The sequence below is a fragment of the Octopus bimaculoides genome, unplaced genomic scaffold (assembly GCF_001194135.2).
Source record: "Octopus bimaculoides isolate UCB-OBI-ISO-001 unplaced genomic scaffold, ASM119413v2 Scaffold_189263, whole genome shotgun sequence".
Classification (NCBI taxonomy): Eukaryota; Metazoa; Mollusca; class Cephalopoda; order Octopoda; family Octopodidae; genus Octopus; species Octopus bimaculoides.
This window is the reverse complement of record NW_026315829.1, coordinates 6,666-11,440: the sequence shown is the minus strand read 5'-3', so window position 1 is coordinate 11,440 and position 4,775 is coordinate 6,666. Positions and strand designations below refer to the sequence as shown.

At 33.8% G+C, this 4,775-nt stretch overlaps 1 long non-coding RNA gene across 1 annotated transcript; it reads left to right on the top strand.

Moving 5' to 3' along the window:
* The first annotated feature begins 6 nt into the window (after positions 1-6).
* LOC106882093 (uncharacterized) lies at positions 7-3,147 on the top strand. The gene is made up of 2 exons (XR_001410951.2): positions 7-149; positions 3,010-3,147. It is a non-coding gene; the product is annotated as an uncharacterized LOC106882093 (long non-coding RNA).
* The last annotated feature ends 1,628 nt before the right edge of the window (positions 3,148-4,775 follow it).

Genomic DNA, 4,775 nt, shown 5'->3' with positions numbered 1-4,775 from the left:
ATAAGATAAATCTGCGAATCAAGAAAGTCACTTAAATCTGCAATCTCTCTTTTGTCTGATAGTTAAAAAAAAAAAAAAACCCGGTGAATTTCCATTGAAGGAAAAGAAGGAGCCTTAACGAACCGATGCGTGGAAACTTCCATATATCTGTTAGTGAGAATTTCATCCTCTTACTATAATTCCCTTTCACGTGTTGTTTTAACAATACAATCCTTGTAGATGGTCTCGCAAAAATCTTATTGATTGTCATCTCTTCGTAGGTTTATTATTTTTGTGTAATTTTTTTCTTAAACCCTTGCACCTGAGTATTGTATACAACAGTTTCACTATTATATTATTTAACCAGCGCTTCATGTACGAATGTATGTGTGCGTGTTTATACGTGCGACTACTATTTTATTTACAAGTTTCCTTCCTAATATAACTTTTCGTGTCTCTTACTCCAAGGCATCACGAATTTCGTGCTTAATTATATGTTTTTAAAATGAAATTTCCGAATGAATCTTTCATTGTCTAAATATTTGTTGTTGATTTTGAATTTTAATTATCTCCCAGATAATTTTTTTATTAAAACGCATTTATTATAGTCTACACTACGCAATTTTTGACTGAACATGTTTATATATCATAAATGAAAGAAAAGAAGAGGAAAGAAAAAGAAATATCAAATAAAAGATTTTTTTTCTTTTTAGGTTTAACAAAAAGTATACTTAATTCACGTTTATAATATATACTTTTAATACTTTAATTCATAAATTTATCGTTATTTAAACGACCTTATCACACGTATCTCGTAACAAAACGATTTGTGTGTGCCTTCTATTGTTTCGGGGCCCACTGAAAAGAAAGATTGTATATTCTAAAAGAACACTTACTCCTAATTAAATTCAACTTGATATTTCATTTAAAATGAGAATGATGTAGTGAGTGCAGACTGAAATGTTAGCGTTTGCATTTATTTACCTATTTATTTATTACTTTATCCCCATGTTAGCTTTGATCAAGCAAAGCTATGATGAAAAATATTCCAACCATAGACATCTCGTCTCATTACTAAATGCTGGAAATTCAGAACTATTATTTAGCGTGTTCTTTTCTATGAGGTTAGAATGCGATACGAGAGCGGTATGACTGCTGTTTCTAACATGTAAAGCAACCAGATGGAAGTCCTCATCGTCTCGAAGCAAAAAGTTGTTTAGTTTTTTTACTCGGGTGATCTGTACTTTTCATCTCTTCCTAAATTGGTAAAATCAGTACTTTTAATACGCTACAGTTTCAAGTAATACTTAGTCTTAATCAAAACGTTTGCTGCATAAAGAAATCTTTTTTTTATTTTTCAGTTCCTTAACGCAAATCCATTCCCTAAGAAAATTCATACTGTACAGTGGAGCTAGTTTATACTTATAAACTTTATTTTTTAACTTGGTCAATCATTTACTAGACAACCCTTAATTTTTTAGGTGAAGTGATGTATACACAACATTAAAAAAAACTTCCTTCTATAGCTCACCAACTTAGCCCCTTGTAAATTTAAATTACCTTCCTACTATCAGATGTGTAGGGAGCGACTTGTAACAAAATCGCCGGTGAATATTTTTTTCAGTGCAATCGATTCATTCATTCATTCATATTTTTTTCCATGTAATCGATTCATTCATTCATTCATTCATTCCGTAAATGTTTTTGAAGCCCCACTATACCTTGGACACCTTTCTCTATATTTAATTAAGAAAACAAACATTTTCATGCTCAAAACGTGTTTCATAATGAATTCGGTTACATAAGCAGTCTCCCTACTATTGTAGTACATTGTATGTGTGTGTGTGTGTGAGATGTAATACTATGATGTAGTTATTTAACCCGAGGTCAGTCCTGAACGAGTAGACTTTTTATCAAAGGCGTTCAATGGTGACCATCCTGTCATTTTCCTTGGAACAGTGTATCCAGGACAGCATTTTACATTGATTTTCATTTTAAGACGGAGAAAGACTTGGCTGCTATTTCTAGCGCCCTCTAAAAGGTTCCCGTGTTGACTTATCTGGTATATTTGACGTTAAGCCCTTAGTCAGTCCCGATGGAGATCTATAATCAAAGGCCTTCCGACCGCGACCATCCCATTTCTTAGGAGTCTGACTAGAACTACTTTATTTAGCGCATCCTTCTTGTTTATGACGGTACCAGTATTATGGCAGACGGCAGAATAGTCGATTAATCTCTAGGACCCAGTCACAAAAATGAATTTAAAAAATTATGTAATAGATGTAAAATAATGTGTAGTAAACGAATATGAAAAAAAAAATGTGCGCTGACGAACTGGGGGGAGAAGAATCGGAAAATTCACGGGCGGGGAGAGTGAGGACTCGGAGAATTCACATCGTGAATTTTCCGGGTCCTCCCCACCGTTCGTCAGCGCGCATTTTTTTTTTTTTTTTTCATATTCGTTTAGTACACATTATTTTACTCCTATTACACTTTTTTTTTTCATTTTTGTGACTGGGTCCTTAACTTGAGCTTAACTGATTACACTATCTAATGTGCCGTTACCGCTACGTAAAATGGTATAGTATGCTTTGAGATTTGGCTGCTATTTCTTTGTATCATGTAATGCACCTGCATAGATGTTTATTATGTATTATGAAACGATTTACAACTATCTATTATCATGTAATACGATACCATGTCCCTTATCTTTTTATATGTTGTTGTAGGTATGTTCTATGTTGTGGTTTCACCTAATGCGATGCTGTAGTTCACGTTTCTGTGTACTCTAATACACCTGCTGTCGTATGGTGTGTACGTGCTGGTAATGCTGCCTTACCCTAGCTGCCACCTTCGATAAGCTTTGCTGTGACGTAATTACACCTAACAACGTGCTTTTTCTCCAGCAAAACCAATGCACATTTATTTTGCTTGGGTGTGATCATTGAAGAAAGAGCAGCAACCATTATATAAACACACTAGATTACATTATCTTTATCCCAACTATCTTTTCCATTCTCTTGTCCACAGTTAACACCTTCTACAGCAAGAACAACATCGACGACAGCTTATAAAACAAGACCCTCTCCTTGAGTGCTTACCATTTGCAAGCAACCATGGTTGGAACAGTGGCCACTTTAGATGATTTGTGCAAGGAACTACGCGAGGTTTTCGAAAATGATCGTGTTAACATCGAAGAAGTTAAGGCTCTGATGGAGTCTTACAAAAGCAACTCAAAAGAATGGAAGAAATTTGCCAAATTCGATCAACATAGGTAAGAATCCATACATTTTATAAGAGCTGCATATGCTTTAAATTTTATATTTTTCACTTTAAGGAACTGTGGCAAGGTGCTGTTTTTTTGTTTGTTTTTAATTTTTTATATTCTTGGTGTGGATAAATTGAATGCAAAAAATAATTTCCTTGTTACAGATTTCTCTGCTTGTTCTATGAAAACTACGTTTTTATTAACGCATTGCAATTGCAAATAGCATATCTCTCTCCCCCTCTTTCTCTCTCTCTCTTTCTTTCTCTTTCTCTCTCTCTCTCTCTCTCTATCTATCTATTTTAAAGGATAATATTTTGTGTCGTAATAATAACTTTTAATACTCTTCGAAAAAAAATTTTTTTCGTCTTTTACTCACAAGAATTTGGAAGGTGGAGAGGACAGATTTGTCACCGAGCGATTTTTTGTTTTCCTTTTTCATAAAACTGAATAAATAGGCCTTGGTGGGGTCATTACGCCAATAATAATAATAACAGGAATTCATATCAAGAATCTTGCAAACCAAATACAAAAACAAAGTGAATAAACAACAGGATTAAAAGATAAACAAATGAATGAATAGATCGACTTTCCCAGTTTCGCATTTAGATTTTGGAAAGGGAGAGTTTTTGCATCTATCCTTATTTCAAATGGATTAAACTTTCAGCGTGTAGTGTTCCTTCTTTCTTCCTTGTTTTGTTTTCTTCTTGATGGATCTTTATAGTTATATTGTTGTTCTATGTGCGTAGTTTAGTTTTGTTTGTATGATTATTTCATTTTCGTAAAGATTTTTTTCTTTCATATTCGTGTGACAAATGTTTTATTCATCCTGTCACGCGCTGCCGAGCAGAGCTTTGGTTCAGGACACGTTGCTTGATCTTAGACATTTCGTTTCATTTACATCGATAAAATATCATGACAAAAAACAAAAATCATGAATGTCCCATCTTTCTTAAAATGCTGCGTAAAATTCATTTAAGAAAAAAACAAAAACAATTGTCGAACTGAACACAGGAAAAATAAAATAGGTCTCTTCTTTTGCTCTGTTTTGGAACTTTCTAGAATACGTTTTACGTGCATTCATATATGTTTGTGTGCATGCATGCATGTTTCTATATTTGCATATAGGTTTGGTGATGGAAAATAGAACTCATAACACGAGTATACATATATACATATATATATTATTAATCGCTAGAAGTTACAGAGTGAAAAACGGCCTGGAGTTTCGTGTGTTGAGATTTATCATGTATGTGCGTGCACACGCGCGCTTTATTGTTGGTCCAGGACGGCACTAATCGAACAGGCTTAACGGCCAAAGCCTTCTAGTCATGACTCTTCTGTTATTTTTTTTCAGACAAGACAATGCGTCTAGGACTACATTAAACAGCTTTTTAATTTTTTTCTTTTTTTTTTTTAGATTTTACATTTACATTTCTAAAATGGTTTGAGTGGGGTTTGCTAGTTATTTCCAGCTAGCCAAGCGACTACTTAAAAGCTCTCATATTGTTTCGTGTGTATGTATTCTTTG